Below are 13,949 nucleotides of genomic sequence, written 5' to 3' on the forward strand. Positions count from 1 at the left end.
AGTGATTTCTTGATAGCACACATAAAGATTTTTTTTCTAAAATGACCTCTTTAGCTAATGACTTAGATGAGACATTTGTTTGCATTTGCTGCACTCATTTTCTTTCATATTAAATGACTAAGTTCCTGCTGCCAGCAGGTGAGTTCCTATCTGCATTTCCCTAATAAAGAGACTTAACAAAGAGGTGCAGTTTTGATCATATTTTTTTCAATTCTTCCTTTAGCACACAGTTACTCAATATTTAAAATTAATTTAATTGAATGTATTGAATGATGTTAAAATACAACAGTACTTTTTTTTTTCTGGCTTTTTCATATATAAAAATTTTGGGACCACAACTGCTTCACAAGCCTCTTGAACCAAAGACATTTAGTTTTGGTTAGTATTTAAGTTTTTTGTCACTGAGCTTCAGGGAGCACTGGATTTATGAAATCAGTGAGAAACTGAAAAATGTTGCAATATACTGGTTAGGACAGACATGAAATCCTTGACTCTGACTCTTCATATTTTGATCAAGTTCTGCATTTCTAAAAATATTTTTATTTAGTTTTTCTGTATGGAATAGGCCTTGGTGAACCTCACAGACTGAAGAACAACTTTGCTATAACGCAGTTTGTGTCTGGTAATCTTATCAGGGCCACTCAGTTATTTTACATTTTGTGCCTGTTATTTCTCATTTGGATCCCACTGCCCAAAGCTACACTGAGGACCAAGATGGTCCTGAGGATCTTTCTCATTACTCTGTACTTTATTTACAATAAATGGCTATATGTGTGCTGAATACATCCACTTCATACTACCTTCAGTCACCCTGAACAGGAGTTTATTGCTCCAAAGCCCTTTGACGTGAATATTAGACTTCAGCTAATGCTACTTGAACCTACCAACATTGCCAACAAGACAAAGCTTCAAAGAAAATATTTGATGCAGACATCACGCCTCCCTTTACAAATATTTCCTTTGCATCCTCAAACCAATGTTATTTTCTATACGATCTTTTTTTTTTAAAGTTCTGTCCTTTGTGTGCAAAGTAGGACTGATTCTTGCGATCACATTTGCTCTAAGCAGAGACTCCTCATTTGTGCTTTCCTTCCTCCTTTGTCACAAACATGATAATAAATTAGCACCACGAGTTTCTCACCTATACTTTTTGGTATCTTTAACATGGGAATTCAAACAGGCAGTGATCACCTATGTATTTCATATGGGAAAGAATAATTATCCAGCTAAATACTGACTACAGGGGAGATTGTCCTGAAAAAGTTAAACTGTTTTGTGAAAAAGTTTGGAAATCATTGTTTTGTGACAGTGTTGTCACAAAACACTTGACCTTATGCTTTATCAATTCAAAAGACTAGCAAATGTCTACAGGAGGGTGCTCACTAATGCAATGAAATCTCTAAGAGTTAGAGTCTGCTTTGCTGTCTCATAATTTTGCCTCATAGGAGGTTTTAATTGTGTTAAGGATATCAAGATCCGATATTTTCAGAAGATGAGTGTTTAAAATATTTCTTAGGAGGCTGGCCTCAGCCTTCCCATTTTGAACATCAAGCTCACAGAGAGGGAGTTTTGGGGTTTTTATTAAAAAATGCATGGTTTTGGAGTATGGGGGGAGGTGAGCCCTAGGCAAGGATATGTGGTGCAGAGTTTCCCATGAATGCACTGGCCAGGCTATCTCAATCTAGAAGGCTGCTTGTGTAGACCTGTGGTTGGAGTCAGTAGGCTCTGTTGCAGGCAGGTTTGAGTAAATCAAATGATTGAGCACAGATAAGTCAACCAGTTTGTTGCTGCCTTGAGAATTTGTTGCCTATTCTGCTTATGCCAGAGACAAAAAACCCAAGCTGGCTGATACTTCTGAAAAGGCATCAAAGATGTGCTTCATCCCTGCAGTCCCCCCACTCCTGCTATGCCTTCACTCCTCCAGCAGCAGCAGCAGCAAAGTTCCCATTATTCAGAGCTCTCCTCTTCCCAGGCCAGGAGCAGTCTGGCTCCCAGCCCCTGGCTGCAGGTTTTGCCTGTGCTGATGCAGTGATCTGAGCCAACCTTTCCAGAGTGACTCTCTCCACACAGAGTTACTCTGAGCCCTGTGCATGGCACACACCTGTCTGGAAGAAGCTTTACTGTGCAATGCACAGACGTGCCCTCAAAGACACAAAGAGTTAACACAGTGTAATTTCCCAAATAAAACTAAAGGCAGTGCATCATTTTTTTTATAAGCTATGGCAGGCTCTGTGACACCATGTAATTTTTGAGGAATTTTATACTTTGCAAGAAAACAACAATAGCCTGTGTCTTTTTAAGACTGTTTTTTACCTGCCAAAAGTACCCCTTTACTTTGTTCTGATTGCAGTATAAATATTGTGGTGAAGGCATTTAATGATGGCTACAAAGATTCTTTTATTTTACCTTGCAAAGGGACATTTCAGAAGTTTATCAGGCATATTCATCTCAATTGAATGAAAAATATTATGCCTGCTAGATTTGCTGAAGTAGACCCTACAGGAATAAACGCAACAGTAAAACATTAGTGAGCATTAACACATGCAGAATACCCCAAACCCTTCTATGGCCTATTTGGTAAATCAGTAGCTTAGATTAACAGATGTAGGAACTCTAAGTGTCATTATTCCAGAGATGGCATGATCAGCTCAAGCCCCAGCTCTCCCTTGCTGACTGCCTGCGTTGAGAACCACAAGCAACATCACTGAGTCTGATACAGGAGAGGCACCTGCCTTGCAGACACTCAGGAAAAGGATCCCTCCAAAGAAATCCTGCATCTGCTTGGAAGTACCATCCCTCTGTGACCTCCCAGCTGCAATAATGAGCTTATGCTTCAACATTTGCGCAGAGTCACATGTAAAATTGCGCTCAGCATGCTTAAAAGACAAACTCCGGACTGAAATTCATGGTGATTGACCAAAACCAGCTCCTCTTCAGATTCTCTCTTGAAAATGTAACATAACTCAGTCCCTGCTGCTCAGGTCAGGAAGTTGAAACAAATTACCTTTTTAGTAGGTCAGTTTTCCTCATTTGGTTTAAATAAGAAAACTGGTCCCACGTGTAGGGCCCCTTTAGAAATGAGAGAACCAGGAATAATGCCCCCTGATCCCAGGGCTATAGCCTGATAATTACTGCCAAGTGCTGCAGCCTATTCTCTAGCCATGGTTTCTCCACATGCTAGGTTATTTGCAGATTCTCTGCATGGCCACTTCCCCCTCTGAAGGATCACCACAGCCTTGTTGCTCTGTAGCACCCACATAACCTTCCTACGAGGGGAGAACATCTTACTCTAGTTTATTTTCAGATCAGCATCTTATTAATCATTCTGAATTATTCTTCTATTAAACCTATTTATTTTTTCCACTGCTGTCTCAGAAGCATAAACCTATTTTCTGTCTCTGTGTAACTGATTTAAATGCTTGCTTTTCTGAAGCACCCTACACCAATTTAGTGAAATTCTTGACTACTGCATCTGCTAGTTATTGTTATTGCTACATTGTACTTAACTAGATTTTTAAACTATTTTCTTATTGATGGCTCTTTCAACCCATTCTTTACATCTATAAAGGAGGCAGTCAATTGTAATAGTAGTTATGTAAGTTTCATCTTTTGAAGAACAAGACAAGAAAGCACATTGCTATATACGCTCAGATTTTGAAATTACAGAATATAAAAATTGAAGTCTCATGAACCTTAATATTACTAACAGAAAGACAACTTGGTTTTTCATGTCATATTTTTCAAGATGATACTGAAAGCGCAGTAAGCAGAAGACATAGCCAGTGCTAGACACTTGGGAGCATTGTGTAAGTGTACATAAAGCTGCTTTGATGGTTAAACAGAGATATATGTTGCATGTGGTTTTAAAAAAAATCTGAAGTAGGTTAAACATGATTTCCTTACATTTTGGTGACACTGAGTCATGTCTGTAGATCCCAATGGGTACCTAATAGCATCTTTAAACATCTTAAGACATTCAGACAGCTACGACGGAGTAGTCCTGCTAAATGGCAACAGAGAACTTTCAAGCCTCTTCTCACCCCTTGCTGGGAGATACCAAAGGACTGAATTAATAATGGAGAGTTTGAAATTACATAGACAGAAAAGCTGGGAATAGAATAAAGATGAGGAATTCATGCTTGTGTACATATATCTATATTTAAGCCCACACATATACAGACCTAAAGTTGGAGCAGTATTTGAGTTCGTACGAAACCAGAATAGGAATAGGAGGTGTTTTATCTGACTGCATGCTTGACTGCCAGAATTATTATAAATGAGCCCTCAGGAGCTCATAGCTAAAAGAATGATCCATTTGCTACTTGTGATGTTATCTCTGCTAAGAGGTGTAAATGAATATGAAATTCACTTCTGCATGACTCCTGAAAATGACAAAGCATTTCTTATCCAACCATGGAATAAGAAAGACAATCCAGAGTTACTAATGGTACTGATGTGTAATCTTGTCTGACATTCCTCCTACAAGCATTTATTAGTAATTTGCTGAAGAGAGGACATATGACTAACAGGGGTCAGTTAGTCATTGAGTTTGGCTGAATTTCATGTTTGGATTCTGTGAAAGGCTGATCTCTGACTATCTTCGAAACATTTAAAGTAATCACCAGTGGCAACACAGGAAGAACCAGCTCTTGTTTATCACATTTATTTCTTAGTGTATATAAGCACTGCTACAGCCCAACCCCAAAATGATTAATTTGTTTTCAAAACTTCTTTCAAACTTGTCCTAGAGTTGTGGGTTGTTTTTTTTTTTTTTTTGAGGGGGAGAGTGGGGTGGAAGACGGGGAATGCTGAGTGATGGGACGGTTTACCATCCATTTTTCTTCCCCCCTTTTTAATTGCATATTAATTATCAGAGGAAAAAATCCCACACATTTCCCTCTTGGTCTCCTGAAAGCACAAGGATTAAATTGATACTAAGCATTTTTCAAAAACAAATCCTCAGAATAAATGGCATCTGGAGCACTGTGCTATTCGTGAGCTTTCTCATCTGCTGGGGTGACAGCTGAAGTGGTGGGAAAAGTAAAAAGACTACCTTCAAGGACTTTGACTTAATTCCTGTTCTGGTTCTTTGCAGCAGCTCAAAGGGAAGATGCAAGAAATTATTGTAACATAAATAATCTTAACTCCTTCCTTCTTGGAAACAGTATTAATGGAGATAGTGCCTGTCAGCTGTACCCACAATGACGAGTGTGGGGACAAGAGTGAGTACTTGGAGAGAAGTAGTTGGTGCAGAAGATGTGAAGATCTCATAATTTATAGTTCAGGGTTTTTCCCATCTCTGACATGCTCTAGTCTGATCCTGTGGTCTGCATGCTCTCTCCAAAGGCATTTGCTGTGGAGAGACTAGCAAGTAAAGTCTCACTTAATGAAGACAGTGAGGAAATCTGCTCTAGAAGCACAAACCCCAGCTGAAGTGTTGATGTAACACACCTCAACTGCACAGCCTTGGAAAGTCCTCATGCTTATCACCCCAATTCTGAGAACTTTTATAGTGAGTGGCATTTGTAACACCAGGATTTTTTCTTTGTTTTTCTTGCATTCCTTGGGAGCTGACGCTTAAACATTGACATTACGTGTCTGAAGTCTCTTCTGAAGTTGATGTATGTAACCTTAAATGTTGGAGATCTTGGTGCAGATGATCTTCAAAGACCTCTTCCAACATTGACTACTTCATGATTCTCTCACGGTTCCACCATTTTTCTGTTTCACTCACCAGCTTTATAGCTTTGGAAAAAAAAATGTGATAAAAATCTAACAATACTTTATTTGGTGTTTTTTAGAGTTAAAAATACCATGCAACACTTCTCAGTGATATGCTGAGGTTTTAGCCTTAGACTCTTGAAAGTCTCATGCACACACAAAAAATTTGTCTTCCTATGGGTCCTGGATTCACTGCCCTATAGAAATAAGTGTGCTTATGAACACACTTAAATGCTGCAGGGCCAAGACATCCTTCCTAATATGTCAAGATCTGAGATCTCAGACCTGCTTCAACTGACATGGATGAGGAAATCAGATGCTAAAGCAGGCAGGAGAAATAGATGTTTTGCTCTATTTGTCACCATTCTGAACTCAGATGTCATGTGGTTAAATCAAAAGGAAGTGAGAAATCTTTATGACTGCTAAAGGATATCCATGAGACAGAGACTGTTGTATACATTCAGGTACTACCTTGGTTTCTTTAAAGATTATATTTATTTTATATAGTATTTTCCTTTTGGTTTAGAGAGCATTGTTTTTAAATTGTGCCTGGAAGAAAGGTTTACAAAAGTAATTTTTTTAGTCTACATTTTATTACTTCATAATCTGATTTAAATCTACTAGGGCTTATTAATGCCTGTTACATCCTGTATGTTACCAACAATTAGTACAGTCTAATAGACTTAAAAAACTTCTGAGTTACCATTTACATTATGTGATAGCTCATGCTCTGGATAAGTTTGAGTTCTAGTTTGAATAATCTTTTTTTAATTATTATTATTATTATTATCAGTATTTTAATTATGATTGCAATAAAGAACAGCTATACCTACTTGGAAGAAAAATGAGTCCTTTCAACGAAGAGAAACTAAATAAATCAGAAATTAAGCAAAAACATGCGACAATGTTGTATTCATGTTCCTTCCATTTAATTTGGAAGAATGCCCCTTTTGTGCTGATACTGAGGTTTACAACCAACATAATTAAATGTTTCATTAATATGAGACTAACCCACTACAGTAAACACTACCTTAGTAGGAGGTTTTTGCAGAGTTAATCAGTTCTGTGGTATTCCTTCTAACTCTGTTTATCCTTTTCATATTAGTTATTGAATGCTTTCACATATTTATCTTTTACAGAGTATTAAGAGAAAATATCATTTTTGTATTGCTTTATTTTGTTTGCAAAGAATTGCACCCTACTTCTTGTAAGAAAGGAGCAAAAGAAGAAACACCTAATACCCTCTGCTCCTTTTTGCTATATCACTGCATAACCACGGAAAATACATGGAGAAGGAACAGGATCACTGCCATGTTCTTTGAATCTTTTTGATACTGACAAAATACTTCACATTTTTTCATGTTAGAGAACTTTGAGAGAAAGGAATTTAATTTGGTCTCACCAAAAAAATTAGACAAAACCCCAAAAAATGGAAATTGCACCTGAAGCATTTGCAAGGCAGTGACTAGATGGAGCTCCATGTGATGTAGCTACAAGTGGAAGGTCAAACTAAGAGCTGAGATGCATGACTCAGGGTCCAACTCTCCTTCCACATAAGAAATGACAGAAATTCAGGACTAAATGAAATAACTGTAATAGTGTCTCAATCAAATGAGTTTTCAAAGCTCTTACTCTGGGAATACTTAAGAGGTGATAATCATTAGACACGGCAAAAAAATGTCTATTGCAACAGCAAGGCACTTAAAATTAATTTTCTTCTTAGGATGTTGTTGCCTAAATAAATCCAGACAACATAATCCGGCAAGATTAGGATGCATGAATTGTAGCGCTTCTAGAAAATTAAGACCCCCAAACTCTAGAAATAGAAAAGACAGAGCGAAAGGCTTGTTCACATTAGGGAACTGCATTCAGGGCTTGCTTGCCCTTAACTTTCCTGAAAAACTCCCTAATGGGCACCTAAATACCTTTGGCTGCACTCTCTGTAGCAGGGCATCACCCTACAAAGTAGCCACTGTGACAGATTTGCTACTCAAGAAGTTGTAAATCAAATACTGTGGATTTTTTCTAAAGATCATATTTCCTCAGCATTTCTGCATTCAAAAACAAAATGCCTTTCATACTGAAATTTAAAAGATTCTGTGAGTTCTAAGCAGAAATCTTGAACCTCAGTATGCTCTGTCTAAATATCATATACTTGTTGTCTCACTATTAATATAGTACAGAATATTGGGATTCTACTTCTACTTAGTACATAACACATTTTACTAATGAGAATCATAGTTACTCATTGAAGAACAGCAGACCACTATTCTAGCTGCAGTTTGCAGTGCAGTGGGTTAAAAAATAAAGCACAGCCTCAATCTTAAATTTCATAGATGTTATGCTGGCTCTGGGGAAGTCAATTCAGATTTTGCCATTGATTTCCAATGGTGAAAGTGTTCCAAACAATACATGTTTGGACTGTAAAAGAAATCAATACTATTTTGAGACACTTACTGGCTGAATTCTCTTTCTTTTTAGTTCCCTCGATTTCTTTATGTAGGCCAAGAGAAATTCATTCAGAGAAGTTTGTGGACTGATAGATTAATGAATATGGTTAAGCTATCAGTCCACAAACTGGTGGCAACAGCTTAAATCATATGAAATTTTCTTTAGTTTTCAAACGTCCATTTTATTATCAAGGTGGGGTTTAACATAGCAAAATGAAAAATTGACACACAAGTCAAGGAATATCAAACAAGATAAAACGTCCCAAATACTTTGTCAATAATGATCTGGTTTTGTGTGAGCACATAGTATGCAGATATACTTTACATAAATTTGCCCTCTCCATCGTTTGAAAATGAGCAAAAGTGAGTAATTTTGAAAGAATTTTCAAGAAATTGTAGCAGGGAAAATCCACTTGCAAGCTGAGCCATTACTTGCCCAGTTTTTGCCTAGAATAATTTTCTCCAACAAAGTTAATCATCCCTGAAAATATTAGTTTAAAGGATGCATTGAAATCATGTAGCTGTATCTGTACTAAGTTGCTATGAAATGGAGCTTGTATTTTTACAATGTTCTGATTTTCCAATTTACAATGTACTTAAAAAAAGCATAATGATTTTATGCTTATTTTCAATTAAAGGAGATTATTTAGTTCAAAATATCTTTGCAGCAACAAGGTTGGTTAAACTAATACATGGCATTTGATACTATACTAAATATTGTACTATTCAGCTGCTGTATATCAATACGGATATATAAACTATAGTTTTGTAAAATTAAAAGGAGGGCATTTTTTTTAATTTAAAGATATTCCTTTTATAGCTTTTCTTTTAAGTTCTTGAAAAGCAGCTTGGCTGTTTTCATATTTTATAAAGTGGAAATGTGTTTATCAGTACTAAATGCAGTGCAATATACTCTACATAGTGACATACAGATTAGGCATGTACTATGTACTGCATGTTAGATAATATTATTCTTTCATACTTTATGTACATGGTGTATACAATTTTCCTTAGAGAGGGAATATACCCAACATGTTCACAAGATCCATACACTCCATCTGAGATGCTAAAGGAGTTACGTCCTGAGACAGATCACACGCTCTTGTTTCTCTGCAAAAATTAGGTGGTACCTTAATTAAGGCTGAATTACAGCAGAATTCCATGTGAGAACTTTAAACACTCACAAGGCTACAGAATGAGTTAATTATGATCAGTGTTATTACAGTGAATACCAAAAGAATTAATAATGCTGGCACACTTAAAATGAAGTGTTAGCCAGGACTGCGGCAGAACAATGCGTCAGGTTAAACATTATGTGATGAAAGGCATTATGTGCTCAGCGGGAAGAAGCAAACTCAGTCTCTGCAGCTCCACACTCCCAAGCACAGCGCCTGCCAGCATCACACACACTTCATATTTGACCAAGTCAGATGCCCATTTGCCTGCAGGAACAAGTGCTCAGCAATGCTAGGCACGGTTTAAATTTCCAGAGAGAGAAAACACACCCAGTAGAGAAGCAGCATTTTGTAGAAGCACTCTGAAGGTCTCCTTCTCCTGTAGAGAGAATTTTTCTAGGTATCTATAACATTAAAAGAGTTCACTTAAATGAAGCTGAACACAGGAGAACACCTGAGTCTTTTAAAGTGCGCTGCTGCCCCAAGTTGTGCTGTCACTTAGCAGACACTGCGTACTCTAGCTGGAATGAAACTGTGAAATACCATACCTAATAAATTATTGCTTCATAACCTTCTGAAGATAACCTGCCTGGAAGTCATAATGAAATTTTTGTTTAGATAGAATATATTGCAACAATTCATATCTACTATACATTTGAAAGGTGTGAAAGCATAAATGGATTTAATCAGATGTAATTATTTTTATGCCTAGTACTCAAAAATACGCAGAAATGAATTTATGGTAATTTGGCAGCCAGTGGGAATTGTGTTTATAAATGTTGAAACAGCTGTTGGCAAATGTAAGTGTGAAAGCAAGGAAAACAGCTTTTAACTTCCTCGCGTCAGGTTTGCAGTAAAGAATCCTCGCTCCTTGTGAGAGCTGGGCTCTGATTGACACACACTCCCAGCTGCTTCCCTCAATTCATCCCACACACATAGGCATGGAAAAGAGATAAGGATTTGCCCTCTAAACTTTGACTAGTTCTTCACTGGCTCTCCTATTCCCTGTAACTACAAGCACATGTTACGCAGTAAAACACAGTATAGCAGCTCTTGGGAGGAGGGTTACTAGAGGAGGAATGGATAACCTGAGGACTTACTGCACTTCTCTCTGCTTTAACTTCTAGCATCTTCCCTCTAGCTGGAGATGCCTGTTCTGCCCCATCTTTAAACACAGATCACACGCTTCAAGGTTTGTTAATGAGAAACATGTAAAGCTGTGCCAGTGCTTAACTCCTGTGCTCTCCAGGGTGGGCTGGTAGCATTGCTTTCCCAATTTTAGTTTTAGGGTTTTATGCAGAAGTAGTCTACTTTATAGAAATACATGCACGCTACCTCAATGTATGACAGCTCTGCATGCAGTACTCCTGCCCAGCTCTCATGGCTTGGCTTCTGTATAAAAATCTCAGTTAAAGTAATTTCTGAAGTTTTACATAGTATCAATGACTCATTTTGTTCTATGTCTTTATTGCTTTATTTCCATCTATTCTAGACAGACAGGCTAAAAATACCTAGCTTGCTCTAAAATTCCCCTTCATGTTCTAATCCTAAATGCAATTATTTTGTTTGAAAATAAGTGAAGAACAGAACCAAAAGTGGTTACTAAAGTCAACAGCACAAGATAGGCTAGTGTCAGGAAAGTAACCTGTTTATGAACTGGAAGAAATAACCTGTATGAACAGCAGCGGGGACTGACTTGTCAACACTTATGATATTCAAAGCCATCATTTTTAAACAAACAGCAAGGGTAAAACACATCATTACTGGCTAAGTACACTTTTAACTCAGAGTATGTTACAACTTTTCACATAATTTCCGATTTTGAAGATGTAACTAAGAGCTGACTGTGTAGATCACAGCCTTAATCCTAGTATCTGACTTTATCAAATGATGGGGTTCTCTTTCATTCCTGTTCTCTATGTTATTGTGGAAATCAGTAGCATTTCCAATAAATTATAGATTGACCAGTACTAAAGGCTCTTTGAAAACCACACTCAGTCATCTCCTACTGAACCTTTTAAAGCTTCTGTTAGGCTCCTTTGAAAACCGTAGAGTGCCCTCTGTTGACCAAAACATATTCCTCTAACATATTAAATATTTCATACAGAAAATGTTACATTTTCACATTTTCATGTTTCATTTAAAAAACCCCACAATTTTGCAAAAGTGAATGTATCCCCTCAAAGATTGCTATTAGAATGCAGAGATATAAAAAAACCCAAAACTACAATTGACTGCATTACTAAATATTTACACATGATAGTGATGATTGGAAGGATACATACCTGGCAACGCTAGCTGAGAGCATTTCCTTCCCTGCTTATGCACAGGTATGCACATGTCTGTTCATTGGTGCCTGGTGTCCTGAACATGCACACTTCTATCAATACAATGAAAAAAATAGACTTTGTAAAAACTCAGAGCAGACACAGATACTGCATGACAGAGCACACAGTGAGCAACAGAAAATGTGTGGTAAATGGTGATTGCTTAATCCCACCATCTTCTCCCAAAAAGCAAAACAGCTGAGTGTAGATTTCAGCTCCCATGTTGTCTCCATATGACACAGAAAAATTGATGGCTTGGCTTGCTGGTGACTTCAAAGATAAGTTCCAGCAAGCCTTGATAAAACAGTAAATTTTATTGCAATTTCTGAGCAGGAATTCATAGGAGGATGAGAATAGTTCTGGGTTTTTTCCCATCATTTTTCCTTTCTCATCTGTTGGTCGAGAGAAAGCATTGTTATATGTAAGACTATTTCACATAAAATTGATTGAGGGTGTTAACACTGACAGTGATTGACTTGCATTTAAAATATCTTCTAAAATAACATATAAAATAACATCTGATATTCTTTACGTAAATGTTGATAAATGGCTCACACTTCATAATGAGCATTGAGATAAATATTAATCTATTTAATGTAACCCGTTAAGGAAATAGTTCCATTTATCCTGTGTTGTACAGATAATGATTCATTTTTGGAAGTGAGTGTTCTGTGATATTTTGTTACAAGGGAAGACCAATTTCCATTATTTTGTTTGTGTCCATTTGAATGTGTAGAAAAAAAAATAAATAGTTGTGTAGTTTGATTTCTCTTACTGTATAAGGATTTTGGTTCCAGCTGCTGAAAAAATGGATCCTAATGCTGAATGTCTGTGTACTCAAAAATATGCTGGCAACTATAAAAATACATGGACAATTCACCTGTTGAATCATGTTAAATCACTACTGAATAGAGTAAATTAACATTATCTTCCTAATGTAAACCATACAGACTTAAACCAGATGTCTGGAAATTAAAGAAGAAACATACAGACACACAGTTCTTCACTGATCTTGGCTCTTTCCTGCATTGTATTTTTTTGCAAATTTTATTTTCCCCTAATCCTATGAATAAACCATATATTAATGAAATCAAGGTTTTATTAAGTTGGGAATATGGCAATATAATTATTTTTAACTACATTCATCATTATAATTTTTGCATAAGATCTTCATTTTTCCAGGTCCGTATATTAAATTCAGTTGTGCAATGAAACAGAGCAAATACATTTTTGTGGAGAGAAAAAAAAAATGTAAATGTCAAAAGGAAAACACAAGAATGTTTTGAAAAAATTGCAACATAGTTAACTAAATTTATAAAATAAAATTTAGTAGCATGAATAAAGAAATAAAATAAAATTTAAAAAAAGAAAGAGTAGGGAGACTAATAGTCCTTACATTTTTTAAAGGAAGTTCTCACAGCCATGAAAAATAATATAATGTAGTACTGCCAAACTGGAAGGCAGTAAAACGCTTTGGAGTGTGTGCATATAAAATAAATTTTCTTGGGCTTATGCGAACAGCTGTTATAAATTCCCTTAAAAATGACGGAATTAATAAATGGGAATCTCTTCCCGGGCAAAGACCCCAGTGCAGAACATTCCCATGACAACGCGCAATCCCGGTCCCCCGCGTTTCCCGCCGCTCCCGGGGGCCACACGAGGGCGCTCTGCTTTTGTTTGTGAAGCGCTCCTGCCGCTCCGGAGCCCAGGGATCTGCCGTCCCACAAGGAGCCGTCTTTCTCCTTTTTTCCCCTTTTTTCTTCCCATTTCAAAGATTGTACATTTTACGGCTTTATATAAGGAGGTGATGAAATGATGGAGCCAAAAATCCTTGATGCGTCACTACACTTCTACAACCACTCGCTCAAGTTGCGTCTCCCTGCTGCCATTGCGCTGCTCGAGCGCTCCAAACTGTTTAATTCTGTTGAGTATATGGGATACACCCAAACCATCACTGAAGAGATTTGTTTCAAGGACAGATTGAACTCTTGGGCATCATTAAAGAGAAGCAGAACTCACTCTTCCGAGTCACATCAGAAGTGGGTGCAGAGCTCCTGTAGTACTTGAGAAGAGGGACCTCACTAAAGGAACATGGTGTGGGTGTAAACATACCTCCATGAAATCTGCTTTTCTATCAGGCTGTGCCTTGAATGCAACAAATTATAGAGCCAGCAGATAGTTGTAAGCTGTACTCCTTGTACCTGACCCTGAAATATCTACTCCATTAGTTATTTTAAATGTGAAATACAGCAGCATGAACATAGATTTTTTTTTTC

The 13,949-nt window shown here is 37.2% G+C and overlaps 1 long non-coding RNA gene across 2 annotated transcripts; it reads right to left on the bottom strand.

The window, feature by feature from the left end:
• Positions 1–4,641: 4,641 nt before the first annotated feature.
• Positions 4,642–13,174, bottom strand: LOC135443079 (uncharacterized). 2 transcript variants are annotated; one of them, XR_010438801.1, is made up of 3 exons: positions 13,070–13,174; positions 11,632–11,726; positions 4,642–5,745 (listed from the first exon to the last, which is right to left on the bottom strand). It is a non-coding gene; the product is annotated as an uncharacterized LOC135443079 (long non-coding RNA). The 2 variants fall into 2 exon arrangements; XR_010438800.1 differs by lacking the exon at positions 13,070–13,174 and having other exon boundaries at positions 11,632–11,769.
• Positions 13,175–13,949: the final 775 nt, after the last annotated feature.

This window comes from Zonotrichia leucophrys, chromosome 2 (assembly GCF_028769735.1).
Source record: "Zonotrichia leucophrys gambelii isolate GWCS_2022_RI chromosome 2, RI_Zleu_2.0, whole genome shotgun sequence".
NCBI lineage: Eukaryota > Metazoa > Chordata > Aves > Passeriformes > Passerellidae > Zonotrichia > Zonotrichia leucophrys.